This window comes from Hibiscus syriacus, unplaced genomic scaffold (assembly GCF_006381635.1).
Source record: "Hibiscus syriacus cultivar Baekdansim isolate YM2019G1 unplaced genomic scaffold, ASM638163v2 tig00110503_pilon, whole genome shotgun sequence".
Lineage (NCBI taxonomy): Eukaryota > Viridiplantae > Streptophyta > Magnoliopsida > Malvales > Malvaceae > Hibiscus > Hibiscus syriacus.
In genome coordinates, this window is record NW_024062764.1 from 2,438,043 (window position 1) to 2,454,044 (window position 16,002).

Here is a 16,002-nt window from a genome sequence, read left to right on the forward strand (position 1 = left end):
GTATCGATACTAATGGAAAAGTATCGGTACCATTTTTAGAAGAAAAATTCCAGAATTTAGATTGGGTATTAATACTGAAATATAGTATCGATAGCATAGTGTGGAAGTATCGGTAGTGGCCTAGAGTACTAATACTATTCAGCTTGAAATAGCGAATTAAGTGTTTTGTTTAGCTTATGTTATTAAGGATTGATTAATAGTAATATGATTTTCGATATAATTTCCATTTCTATTATACTGATATTATTTTAAAACCTCACACATATATTTATAATTTTTAAAGGAATAAGATCTTATTACACAATTTAAAATTATCTTAATTTTACACATATTTAAGATCGTTGGATAAGTGAAAATAAATAGTTTAGATTAACAATAGGAAATATGTTGAACCTATTTTGATATAACAATTGGAGGGAAAAATGTTTTTGGACTTGATTAAATTTATTCAAAGTTTTCTTATAATATCAATGTCACATAAACAATATCGATATTTTTATTGGAGTTCTGATACCAAAGGTAAGAGAAATATTGATATTCCCATGATAGTATCAATACTACCTCTTGGTTTTCAAGTTATTCAAATTCGAGTAAGCAAAATTGGTGCTGATACTCTAGGAGTATCAATACTTCTTTACATAGTAATATTATCGATACTAGACAAGCCTAATTGTTACCAATAACTATTTTATTTAAATATTATAAATAAAGTACTGATATTACAAGCCCGAGTATTGATACTTCCTGTCCTAGGCAGTTTTATTTTGTATAAATTAATTCCCAATGACTAGAAACGGCTACAAACTCATTTCAACTTATAAAAATAATATAAGAACACTTGAAGAATGTTACAACACCTATCAAAGCAATAGAGATCAAGAAAAATACTCTTTCACTCTTTATTTTCCTTTTTCTATTGTACATAAGTGTTTTTTTAGCTTAAATTTATAAACATCTACGTTGTGATATTTTCTTGTTTATTTCTTTTTCCTTTTGTAAAAAAGATGAGTGATTCTATCTTAGCATTTGAAAAGATAAAGATTTTTAAAGGTTACTCTTGAGCCTAGAAAAAGAAAGAATAAATTAGTGAAGGTTTTTTAGAAATCCTTAGTGTAAAGCTAAGGTAGTGGATGTAAACTTCATTGAGGAAGTTACCTATTGTCTATCTTTCTTTCCTTTATACCTAAAATTTTTAAAAGGTCAATTCACCCCCTTTTGGCATTTTTTGGTTGATTATTATAGCCTCTTTAATCTCAACAATTGATATCAAAACTTAACTCATTAGAAGGTTTAACAACTTTGAGACGATCCTTGAAGAAGCTCTATCCATTTCCATTCAACCGAGAAAATTACTTCAACATCCAGCTCGTATTACCTTGAGGGCTCTCACTCCATTACTAGGTCTCCCTACTTAAATGGAGCAAATTTCTTTTATTGGAAGAACAAGATGATGTCGTTCATCCAAACAATCAATTTTTCATTTTGGGAATCAATCATCAATGGTTCTTCCACCCCTCATAGGAATCGATTGTAGTAGACAAACGAAGACAGAAAGCAAGCCCAACTCAATTCCAAAGTTATACACATCCTCTTTTGTGCTCTTGGCCTCAACGAATATAGTAGAGTATCTTCATGCTCTAATGCTAATGAGATTTGGGACAAGTTGAATGTGACCTATGAAGGAACAAGCCAAGTAAAGAAGTTCAAGATTGACATTCTCACTCTCAACTATGAGAACTTCAAAATGAAACCCGATAAAGACATAAAGATGATGTCTGGTCGATTCACTTTCATCATCAATGAGCTTAATAGTTTTTGGAAGGTTTATCCAAATGAATAAGTAGTGAGAAAAATGCTCTCTTCCTTACCAATATCTTAGGAAGGAAAGGCTATCATCATTAAAAAGCCAAGGATTTGGAGTTGCTCACTCTTGATAAGCTTATCGGTTCTCTACCCACGCATGAGATGAGACTCAAAAAAAGGAAGAACAATAAGAGAAGAACAAGAAAAAGAATAAGGTAGAAATCGCCTTCAAGTCCACCAATGAGAGTAATCAAGACTCAAGTGAAGAGTTGAATGGAGATGAAGAGATGTTCAAACTCTTCAAAAGATACACAAGATTAATGACTTCCAAAGGAAAAGAAGTTAAACATGAATCGAGTAAAAAGAAGGGCCTTATGGTGTACTTTAAATGCAAAAGAATGAGACATGTCAAGTTTAATTGTCCCCTCCTAAAGAAGAAAATATTAAGTAAGAAGAAGGTATTTGTGCTACTTGGAATGATGAGAAAACTCCATGATGAAGATGGAGTAGCCTATCTATGTCTCATGACCATCGAAGAGAAAGAATAAGGTAAATCTTAATTTTAAAGAGTAAAAAATCAAATGAAGATTGAATGATAAGAATTTCAAATCTTCAAAAATAAAAGATTTGACTAAAGGAAAAGAAGTTAAACATGAATCGAGTAAAAAGAAGGGCCTTATGGTGTACTTTAAATGCAAAAGAATGAGACATGTCAAGTTTAATTGTCCCCTCCTAAAGAAGAAAATATTAAGTAAGAAGAAGGTATTTGTTGCTACTTGGAATGATGAAGATAACTCCAATGATGAAGATGGAGTAGCCTATCTATGTCTCATGACCATCGAAGAAGATTCAATGGTAACTTCTAATTCTAGTGAATTAAATTCTTATTATTTTAAAGAGTTAAAAAATTCCCATAATGAATTGTATTTGAAATTTGATACCATGAATTTCAAATATAAGAAATTGAGTTCTAATTTCAAAAATTAAAATGATTTTGTTTTAAAAGCTAAATTATATTTTGGAAAACACAAAATGAAGTTTTGAAAATGATTTAGAGCTTTCAAAAATTAAAATTGAAGATTTAGAACAAAAATCTTGATTTGAGAGTTAAGTTGAATGCTTAAAAAAAGAAAAAGAAATAATTTCTAAAAACAACTCATCTAAATTAATAATGATAAAGTGCTTATATTGTCATTACCATGGTCACAATGTATATTCTTATCGTATAAAGAAAAGAAAACATTTTGAAATTAGACAAATATGAGTTTTCTTTGGAACTAGAGACATTGGTACTAACCCTCAAGGACCCAAATCAATTTGGGTACCAAAATCCAAATAAATGTCTCTTGTAAGTGTGTTGGAGTAATGGTGATAAATGTAAAGAATTTCAAATGCTGTAGCCACACAAGAAAAAAGATGAGTAACCTCTAAATTCAAAGCTTTTTGATTTTGTATATTGGTTGCCTATAGATTTTTATGCATGCATAAGTGTTTGACTATGAATATTTACATGTCGTTTGATGTCTCATATATGTTGAAAATATGTTATGATGAACATTTTTTAAAAAGTTTAATGTTTTTATCAATGTTTTTGTTCATCATAATGATTTTTTGATCAAATTATGTTTTTATATTTTATTTTTAATCTTGACCTTAATTTGGATGTTTATGCATATGTTCTTTATTGCCTATGATATCTATCTAACAATTGATATCTATATTGAATGCAAAACATTATGTATTGCTTGATGCATATGAGTATTACTGACTTATTTCTAAATATTACATAAAGTATGATAAATTTGGATTTATTGAATTTCATGTGTTACTAACATGTTTGCTCGTCTTATTTGAAATTCAATATCTTTATTGCCCAAGGTCGGAATCTTTTTGTGGTTGGTTTGCCTTACTAGAATTCATGTTCAACTGGAATTAGTGAAGAGATGGTTTTCTTCTCTATCTGATGTTGCATACCCTCTTTGTGGTGTTCATTCTGAATTGGTCTCACACTTATTGTTCTAGCGTGATATATCGTGGGTAGTGTGGATGTATTTTGTGAATTCCTGGAAGTTGTTCTTGGTTTTGCAGGAGGATCCAAGAGGCTTTCTCCTAATATGACATCTTATTCCATTTGCAGTTGTGTGGTCAGATTGGTTATTCAGGAATGAAGTTGTGTTTAATAATTGTCGTGTGGACCCTAGTCAGGTTTTTTTTATTGGCAAGTACATACTTGCCTGTTAGTTCAAGGCAAAGAAAGCAAATGCTAATCTGTCTCTAGAGGATATCATGTCAGATCCCCCTTTGGCAGATAAAGTATCAGCCGACTCCAAAGTTTTCAACGATGTAGCTCGGGTAGCCCCTTCAGATGGCTTTACCAAACTGAAAGTGGACGGTGCTATGCTGAGAAGTGGTCTTAAAAATGGACAAATACTCGTATAGGTTTCGGAACCAACCGGTCGTGGGCCACAGGTTCTGACAGAACTTCTAGCTCTAAAGATGGGGTTAGACTCGTACTTCTCACCTATTGCTACCCAAGATAGTCTACTCATAGTGGAATGCGATTGTAAGCTGGCGGTTTATTGGGTCGCAACCCTACTTTGCGTCCTGATTGTTTTGCATCGTCGATGAGGTATATTGCAGAGATTTTTAAATATTTTGTTAAGTAGGATTGTTTTTGTTGTACATTGAACTGGTTACTGTGTTCATTTTCCGCACTCTTTTCCTTCTTCGACTTCCAGGGTCATTCACTGATATGAAGGGAATTTTTATGAGGGCATCCTTTCTATAAAAAAGTGTTAAAGTTTTTGTGTTAAATTTTTTCATGGAATGATTTTATTGATGAAGAGCTTTAAAATTTTCAAATGATTTTATGTTATAATTTTTACTTACTCTCTATTATTATTTTGAAACTAAAAGATTGAATTATTTTTTATATAATAAATAGGGGGAAAAGTATATGCTTGAAAAATTTAAATTCTAAAAGAAAAAGGAGAGCTATTTAAATATTTTTTATTTTTCAAGAAATCTTTTACTAATCAAAAATATCTTTTTTGCAAAGATTTTTATATCAAAAGGGGGAAGATTGTTGGACCTATTTTGATATAACAAATTAAAGGAAAATTATTTTTGGACTTGATTGAATTTATCCAAAGTTTTTAAAAATAATTTAAAGTACATAAAACTTGAATTTGAGCACAAAATAGTTTTCTGGTAAGTAGTGCCGATATTGTTCTTACAGTACGTTACCACACGAACAATACTGATATTGCTCTTGCAATATCGGTACCAAATGTATGAGAAGTATCGATACTCTCATGGTAGTATCGATACTACATGTTGTTTTTCAAATTGTTCAAATTCCAGTAGGCAAAATTGGTATCGATACTATAAGAGTATCAATGTTACTTTACACAGTAGTATCGATACCATGAAACTCTAATATCGATACTAGTCAAGCCCAATGGTCACCAATGACTAGTTTATTTAATTATTATAAAGTAAGTATCAATAGTCCCTATTCTAGGCAATTTTGTTTTGTAGAAATTAATTTCCCAACGGCTCCAAATCATCTCTAATGGCTAGAAACGACTACAAATTCATTCCAAAATATAAAAACAATACAAGAACACTTGAAGAAGGTTACAACAACTATTCAAGCAATAGAGATCAAGAGAAAAGCTCTTTCACTCTTTATTTTTCCTTTTCTCTTGTACATAAATATTTTTTAGCTTAACTTTTTGAACACCTACATTGTGAGATTTTCTTGTTTACTTATTTTTCATTTTATAAAAATGGGTGTAATTCTATCTTAGCTTTTGAAAACATAAAGATTTGTAAACTTTACACTTGAGCCTAGAAAAAGAAAGACCAAATTAGTTAATTTGTTAGAAACTCTTAGTGTGGAGCTAAGGTATTGGATGCAGACTTCATTGAAGAAGTTGAACTACTATAAATCATTATATATATTGTCTATCTTTCTTTCCTCCATACCCAAAATTTTCAAAAGGCAATTCAGCCACTCTTAGCACTTTTTCAGTTGATCTCTTAAAAATCTCAACAAAATGAGAAGATATTCAATGGAAAAAAAGAGTTAATCTCAACTTTCTATTTTTACTCATCTAATGGTCCTAAATTTATGTATAACTAAAAGAATTTTATATTTTATAAATAAATCCTAACCTAATTTAAATTATTTCTTAATGTTACATATAAAATGTCAAATCACCATGGAATTCACATTAATTATTATGTAGATTATCCCTATCTAACATTATAAAATATTTATGTTTAATCAATAATTTTAGATAAAAAAACATCAAATGCCCCTGTACTTTTAAAAATTTAATCTGACACTCTTATTATTTTTCTCTCAATGTGGCCCTCTAGCTTAGAAAATAAACTCAATGTGACCCTTTTACCAACGTTTTTCATCGTTGATTGTTCTAGTTCTGACGTGGCAATTCATGGTGTTGGCGTGGTAGTTTACAATGTTTATGTGACAATCCACGCTGGTTAATGATGTGGTATCTGAGCTAAATTGGTTTTTTAATTTTGTTCAAGGGTTAATTTTTTAAAGTTAAAGGGCTATTTATTTTAAAAAAGATTATTTTAAATTTTAAATAATAAATTAGTTCAGATATTCAAAAAAATAAATTTAAAAATACTTAAAAATAAATTAATAAAAAATCAAATATATATATTAAAAATAATAAAACTATTATAAAAATTGTTTTTTTAATATATATAATATGTGATAACTTATAAATTATTAATAAATAAATAATATTTTAAAAAATATATTATACATAATATATATACACGTAATAAATAGACATATCATCAATAGTTGTACAAAGTATTCTTACTAGATTAATCGAAACTTACAAAATTTAAATTAGTCGATACTTATAAATTTTGGATTAGTTGAAACTTACTATTGTCGCAATGGTCTTTCAAGTGGTCCCAGGATGGCATTTCGACTTGAATCGTGTAATGGAGTCGTCATCGATCATTTCGAATTAGGAAACCGGACACCTAAGTTTTACCCATTTATCAAATATTTATCTTACCAGAGAATTGTCGGATTCGGGAGTCAATCACAATCGAGTAAGGACAAACACCCTCGAATTACCCTTTTGATACCAATACGATTATTGGTTATCATAATTGCGAAAATTGAAATTTAGATAAAAATTTAAAAATAAGATCTAAAGCACTTACCTTTAAGAATTGATTGTTGTAAAATAAAATAATTTATTTTTTAAAGAATGAAAATAAAATAAATTTCGGTCTAGTATGCATGCACAAAGTAAAAAAGTCACATGTACCCGATAAAAGTAATAAATAAAATAAAAACTAACAATGGAAATAAAAAAAAATAAAAGAAAGCATGAAAAAAGGAGTGCAATTAACACAAATAATTAAAATTAAAGAAAGAAAAAAGTTGAATTAAAAAAGAAAAAAATACATGTAACCAGGCGTGCTTCCAGGAAATCAAGCATTCTCAATTTATGTTAAATATGAAAAAAATAAGAGTGATAAAATTAAAATAGATTAATCAAATAAATATGAAAAAATGAGATTGAATCAAAATAAATATGGAATAAAATAGATTAATCAATAAATGAAATTAAAATGAAAATAAAAATGAAAAGTAAATTAAAAAGTAAGTTAAGGTAACCCGGAAATAATAAAAAAAACCTAAACATATGGATGAAATATGCGGTAGTATTAAAGAAAATAAAAAGGACTGAAATGAAGTTAAAATAAAATTGAAGATTTATTTTAAAAGGAATTAAAATGAAATTATAAAAGAATGATGAAATTTGAAAACAAAATAAAGGACGACAACTGTAAATATCTCTTACCCATTAAAAAGGCACAAATCCTCTTGAGAATCTGAATTAGGTCCTTGGATCATTTAATTAAAATTAATAATAGAAATCATCCATGAAAAAAAAAATAATTAGGTTTATAAAAAGGAAAAAAAGTTAGAATAACATGATAGTCCAACAAGTTTCATTGGAGAGCCTCGAGGTGAGTTAGATCTAAGCAAGATCTTTACCTCTTGTTCATTGACCTCCTCTTTCGATGGGTTTTGGTAACACCCCCAGATCGATACAGGAGATCTGATCCGATCTGAGGTGTCACATTAGGGTCACTAAAGCGACCCAAAATAAAAAGAAATACATAAGAATAAAAATTTTGACAATAATTTAAAACTGTAAAACAATTTATAAATAAAACACAAATTTCACAAAATCAATCATATATTAAAACAAAATTCAATTATACATTGAACCATAAAAATTTTAGACTCAGTATAAAATCAAATGTGACATACATGCCTACTAATTACATATGTATCGTACTCGTAAGCAACTCTAGAGGAACTCCCGTTACTGATGTTGACAATTGCATATGATCGATTATTTAACCTGAAATGGTAAGTAACAAAGTGAGCTTTGAGAAGCTCAGTAATACATTACTATTTTTTTTGCATGCTTTACGAGACATGTTGATATTGGTTATCGCATGGATGAATGACTGGTAAATTATGTATAGTTATTTATTATTGGACTCGAACTGAATACAATATAGCGTTAGTAAACCGTACAAGACTTGGAGGACCCGTATAAGAAATTGGAAGACTAAAGAGAAATAAATTCAAGTTCAATGATTAATCAGTAAATCAATCAATCTCAGGATCTATAAATTCTGGTTATTTTCGTTAAAGGTTACATACCAAAAATACTTGATGGTTGGATAAGAAATTACAAAATTACCCTCATGACGTAAAAAGATAAGGAGTGTCCATGAAACTGGAAATAATCCTAGAAGCTATACTTAACCCGATAAAACTATTAATTCACATATTAAATGCTTGTTTTTCTTGGAAAACCATGATAATCGATTACAACCTCTGATATGGTAAAAGACTTAGAATTCTAATTCTTAAATAACTCCTAAAGAATAAATTATCAGAAGTAAGGTATATGAAAAAATTAAATTAAATGACTGAAATGTCCTCAAAATGGAAAAATGACCTAGAATTTATGATTCCTAAGCGAGCACTCGAAGACTAAATTACTGAAGGTACTTGGTACGTCTGAATTGTTCGAAATGACTATATCATATGAAAAGGTTGAATTGAATAGAAGTAATGTCTATATCCGAATTTTTGAAATGACCAAATTACTCTAGAACCCTAAAATAACAAGAATAACCTTGAGTACTAAATGACCTAAATACCCTTATGACCTAGAATATGTGGATGCCTTTGGATAATTTTGAAACACCTACAAACTTAAATATTGTACTACCCTTAAAGTATTTGGAGCACGACCCAAGCACGTCGGTCATTCTGAATACTTTCGAAATACAGAAAAAATATTATCATCGGTGATTTTGATGGTGACCATTTCAACTAGTGCAATCAATATTAAAAAGCGAATATTCTAAAGGATATCAACCCGAATGATTAATGAGTATCATAGTGATTGGATCTATTTAATTATTTGACCTTGAGTTTTGATAATTCAATATAAATCTTGAATATTTTAAATTATCATTTTACCCTCATTGGATTAAGTTACTAAGAGTTCTTCTGGAATTATAGTGACTAAAATGCCCTTGATGGTCTGGGAAATGGGATCATTCTTATTATATTTGAAATCTCAAGTAATTCTGATGTAAAGGATTCTGAATACCTTCTTGATGCACTTGAATCCTGAATGATCATAAAATATCAATTTCTAAATGCTTGATTAGGTCATTTAGTAATCGATTTTTTATAGGGATATTATTTTTGAAATTTGATCAATTTATGTAAGTTTCATGTTTTCGATTCCTGAAAACTACCAATTACCTTCGAAAAATTATTTGTATCCCCTAGTGTGTTCCCTATGATGTTTTATCTGATTATAAAAAAAATATGACTTTGGTATCTAAAATAAAGCCTAATATATGATCTCTAATTTTTTATATGTAATATATCTGGCTCCTGATCTTTGATGTTACTTGTTACTGTTTACTATCTGTATGATCTTATTTTTATTGAGTGTTGTTTGGGTAGGATTATGGAGTTATGTGGTCCAACTTTGATCAATTTAGTAATTCCTTATAGACTTAAGGTGACCCTTGGGTAGGCCTATAGGCCTCAAGTACCCCCTTAGGTAGGTTCGTAGTTTTGGGGAACTACATGTGGAGTGCTTGGTTGAAGGTATTATTGTGTTTTCAAAAATCTGTTTTTATTGAAAACTACTACTATTTCAGATTTTGTTGGGACACACTAGACTCCCCAACTCCATCTTCTAAATCTGTCTCTCTAAACACTTCCTTTAAACCATAAATTTCCTGACTATTACTTGAAGATTTAAATAATGGAATCTCAACTCATCACTAAGACCTGTCTATGCCAGGATAACTAGGGAAATCTTCATGTTGCACCATTTATCTGCTTTCGTGATGGACTCTTAAAACAAGCTTGCTTTCGTGATGTTGAGACATTTGACTTTTCTTCAAGAATCAAATTAGACTTCAAGTGACTCCCCTCTATGAGTTAAGTCTGGTTTAGATTTGTTTCCTCATTTTTTTTATATTCTTCGAGTCAATGTCATTTGTTGTGAAGTTTAGACCAATCTCGAAGTTGTAGATAATTGTTCTTTAAGTCTAATATCCTCTATTGTGAAGTTGAAATTTGACTAAAAGACTTTTGGACCCTCTAAGGGTTAATCTGGCCTGAGACACAACTCCTTGTCATTGAATTAATCTATAGTGCAATTGACTCTTCCATTGCGAGTAAAGTCAAGGTTGAATGTTCTTTGAGTCCGATATACTTCGTCGTGAAGTTGAAATCTGGCTCAAAACCAATAGAAAAATAACTCTTTGTTGTTGAGTTAAGCTATGCTGTAGAATCCTCCTCCATTACGAGTTAAGTCAGTCTTGTATGACTCGAGCTTGATATCATTCTTCATGAAGTTGAAATCTATTTCAAAATCTAGGCTGGGAAGTAGCTCCTCGTTGTTGAGTTAAGCTAAATTGCAGTCAATCTTGTGCCTATTTCTAGTCCAATATCCTTCGATGTGAAGTTGAAATTTGACTTGAAGACCTAAGCTGGTAAATAGCTCCTCGTTGTTGAGTTAAGTTATGTTGTGTATGACTCTACCATCGTGAGTTAAGTCGATCATAAGTGACTTAAGTTGGATATCCTTTGTTGTTAAGTTGAAATCTAACTCGAAATATGGGTTGGGAAGTAGCTCATCGTAATTGAGTTAAGCTAAATCGCCATTGATTTTGGGTTTTCTTCAAATATCCTTTGTTTTAAAGTTGAAATTTGGCTTGAAAACCTTGGTTGAAAGATATCTCTTCATTGTTGAGTTAAGCTATGTTGCGGATGACTCTTCCATCATGAGTTAAGTCGATCCTAGGCATACTCCATGCACAATATATTTCACCGTGAAGTTGAAATTAGCTCAAAGGTTCGTTGTCCTTTTGTTGGCCAAATTGAGATATATCTCCTCATCGTTGAGTTAACTACGTTGTGGATGACTCCTCCATTATGAGTTAAGTCGATACCGTGTGTACTTTGAGTATAATATCATTCATCATGAATTTGAAATTATCTCGAATAATCTGTAAAATTGTATACATGTATGTAATGTCATGAATGTAATGTTCTTAGGTATGCCTAAAATTCAAATATATCATTTTTTACATTCTCATTTTCAAATAGAAGTCTCAATTGTCTTCTTTTATTCTAGATCTTCTCTCATATTTAGAACTTCTGAAGTCTTGTGACAGTCTTCACTTACTACATTCTGTGAAGTTGCGCTTTTTGTGAACCTCACTATAGAATCTTTTTGGGTAATAGGAAACACTAATATAAGTGTATTTTCTCCAAATGATCTTTTTCCTTTGGAAATTGAAAAATAAAGGCCGTTTAAATGAAATTCGAGCCATTCCCTTGGGTCTCGTATCAAAACCCCTATAATCCTCTAAAACACCTGCCCTTTTCAAAACAATTGTACAATAATACACAACAATCTCTTTTCAAAGTGAATAAATGACTTATACTTAAATTCAATGCAAGATGTGAAGAAAATTAGGCTTTCAAAGAAAAGGTTATGTTTTGAGTGAAAGGAATTTTTTACATGTAAACGACAAACATTTGAAAGAAAATTATATAAGAGCAAAGTAGGTGCCTTAGATATCAATGATATGGATTCTTTTGAACTGATACACTATAGGACGTCTCGATCATGGCTTCTGTTGAAAATTAGTGGAACACATTAAGTGTGCGAAACTCCTTTTAAATTGTCAAGCCTCATGAGATTTTGTATGCCACAGTTGAATCTCAATCTTATTCAGCTTCAATATGATGCCTTTACAGATAATGTTGTCATGATTCAAGACTTTCCAGTGTGCAAATCCTGACTCGTTACTCAAGTTTCCCTTTGCGGGTTTTCAACTTTAGACCTCCCTTAGTTTCAAGACGCCCTTTTTGGGTTTTCATCTTAAATCCTCCTTTATTGTTTTTTTTTTCATTTTTCAAAATCATGTATTAAAGTTTTACAAAAAAAATAAAAATAAAAGATTAACCCTGATGTGTGGAACAAACTCTGAAGATAGCCTCTTTCACTTAGAAATCTATGTATGTGTAACCCCCTCAGACTGATGCGGGTGACCTGATCCAATCCGGGGTGTCACATTAGGGCCATCGAAGCGACCCACCTTAAAAATCTCAGAAAAATTAAACTTTTTGTTAAAATGCTTAAAACCATAAAATAATTTATAAATACAAAAGTAAATTTTAACAATATTCCGAAATAAAACATATTTCAAACTCGAATGTAAAACAAAATACAAGCTACATGCCCCTAATCACATACACCTTACTCCGCATGCAACGCCGGTGAAAATCCCTTATTGATGTCGATAATTGTACTGGTTCAATCTTTTTAACCTAAAAAGTTGAGTAACAGAGTGAGCTTTGGAAAGCTTAGTAATACAGAACTACAAGATGATGCTGAAGGACATGCAGATAAATAGAAAGCCATAAAATTTCATTGTTGATTTCAATGGATACAGGTTTTTATGCTAAGCTGAGGTCCCACTGATATCTCAGAGACCGCATGTCTGACATAGAGCAATGAGAAATACATGAGATAAGAGAGCAAATTCTCATGATGATGGATAGAATAGTTACATTGGCTAAAAGAAAAAAGGTTTCTACACTAGAGGGGAAAGAGCTCAATGAGAATAATCTTGTAATTTTATATATACAAGAGAATACTGCAAAGCGAGGTGATCCTAGTAGACTCAAGAAATCATACACCATTATCGTTCGCATTAACAAGTTATCTAGAGATATGAAGGAAGTGGTCACAAATGTAGAAATTCAAAGAAATAAAGATAAGGCATGTGATAAGGATTTACTGGTATTTGAGAAACTATTGCCTATGCTAGTGGAAATGAACCTTGTGACTCCAGTTTAGTCCAAGCTAAAATAACTCCCATATCCTAAGGGATATAATGTTAATGGAAAATGTAGCTATCACATATGAAGCTCAGGATACACTATAGAAAATTGTATTGCATTAAAAAACAAAGTCAAAGATCTTATCCAGGCAGTGTTGTTGAGTTTCAAGAAGGGTAAATTTGTGTTCCCCAAAAGTCCAATAGTTATCTAAGTGTCTGAGAATGTGAAAACGAGGGATAACAAGAACCTAACCATAACAGACCGTGTTTGAAGCTGGATCCAAAAGCATGTCCTCACTCAACCAAGTCACGCCTAAATGATGATCAAAAGATAGGAGTTGGTGGTCCTTATTTTGATTTTATTCTTGTTTTATATGGAGATTTGTATAGTAAGTTGTTGGAAGCAAGAGAAGTGACCCCGCAGTTTGTGAAGCCTTGACCACTTCCATATCTAGAATGGTATGATATCAATGTCAATTGTGACTATCATACAGGATCTCAAGAATAATATATCGAGAATTGCATTGCCTTTAAGCGCCAAATTCAGTGCTTGTTAGCACATGAAATATTGGAGTTTGAGATAGGAGGTCAACCTGGTTTGATATCTGAAGGTTTGGTTGAGGTAGAGTCAATAGTGTTCATATATAAAAACGTTACTAGGGACACCCAAAAAGAAGAGCGTCTACTGAAATGTAAAGCCTAAATATGTCAATTACAAAACGAAAGAGATAATCTGAGTAGAGAAATTGAAGCCATGCAAAATGGTTTTCAATAAATCAGTCAAGCCTTTCAAAGTGCTGGTTTAGGTTATAGTCTAGATGGATAGGCAAAAGAAGTTTCCAAATTAAAGAACAAAGTTGAACAATGAAAAAAGAATTGCAAAGTATATGAAGGTCAAGCTAATAAGTTATCTCATGATCCACAAATTGCAGAAGGTAAATGTATTGTAGCCGTAAATGATTTTGAGATTTGTCAAGCAAAGAATGAGATGCTGAGTACATTCATTACCGAATCAGAAACTTCATTTCAAAGACACGAGTACGAGAAATATGCTAAACTAGAAGCCAATAGAGCCAAAAATAATACATTGACAGAGCTGGTACATGATTATAGACATCTTGCACGATAACTTCATAACCGCCTCGAGTCTCTTACGAGGGAAAATGATTAATATTGTCTACAGCTTCAAGGATTGAAACATAAGGTGGATAAAAAATATAATGCAATAAGGAGGCTTTTACTCAAGCAAGATAAGTAGCTCACAGGTTGGTCGACTTAGCTAGTTTGGCAAGAGATTTGAAATAGATTGATAACTCAACATTCAATCATGCTTGGAAGTTAACCTTGTTCCTGAAGGAGATAGAGAATCTAGGGGTTAAAGCTATTTATTATATGTAAATATTAGTTATTTAATGTACTGAAACCTTTTTGTTCAATGGAAATTGTTTAAGATGGTTACTCTAAAGCGACACCTTTTTGCATACATGCATTGCATTTATTTTATTTATTTAAATATTTTACATGCAATAATTGTAAAAAAAAACATAAAAGTAATTCATAGAGGGTACGTGGCAATAAAATCAAGTTTGTTCTAGTCCATCATCATCATGGATAAGAGGTTGAAAGTAATACAGTAGTCTAAAGGCATATTAAACATCCAGTTAGTCGAGATCAGTTGTAAGATCAGTTGACCGTATTGTAGAAGAATATAAGAAATTACACATTAAATTCTCAACAAGAAATATTGAATCAAATGATCCAATTGTTAGTTATAATGGATTTTGATAAAGAGAACGCGCATGGTGAGGGATATCAGTATTATCAGATTGAAATGTCGAGGTTGATAACCAACCTAAGGTCATCTTATTTGAATAAAGGAAAGAGTATCACTGATTATGAGAAATTCATATACAAAGTTAGGCAATTAGAGGAAATGGTCGAAACAATGAAAGGTGTTGATGTCTCCCTCAAGAATATATATACGAGAGAACTCAACTTATTCCCTGACTTGGTCATCCCACAAGAGTTTAGGGTGCCTTATTTTGCAAATATATTATGGTACCAGTTGTCCTCTTATTCATCTGAATATGTTTTGTAGAAAGATTGAGGGATACTTCAATGAAGATAATTTATTGATCCATTACTTTCACGACAGTCTCACTAGACCTGCTTTAGTATGGTATAATCGATTGAGTGGAGAAAAATCAAGTCATGGGTAGATTTAGCCAAAGCTTTTCTAGAGCTGTATAAATATGCCAAGAACCTGACTTTGAGTTGTCAAGATCTCCAAGAATTGAAAAAGAAAGCTACAGAAAGATTTAAAGGGTATACATTGAGATGGAGAGGCATGACAACTCAAGTTTAACCTTCTATGCTGGAAGAGGACATGTAATGCGCTTTTCGTAGCACCTTTACATAACATTTCTTTGAGTTAATGCTTGCAAATTCAACAAATGACTTTGAAGATCTTGTGAAAAGTGAAGAGAAAATAGAATATGCAACTAGAAAAAGAAACATGAATGTTGCCTCTAAGGATCCAGTCAACCAAGGAATAGGAAAGGAATACTAGGTGAATGAATTTCATTTCTAGAATCCTCATAGTCGTAAAAATGATCCAGTTAGTCGCTCAAATCGACTAAAGAATATCCCTCGAGTAAGAACGGTTTTAGAGGTGTTCTAAAAGTCCATCTCAAAGTTGTTCCCTTATTTGATTAAAAGTCA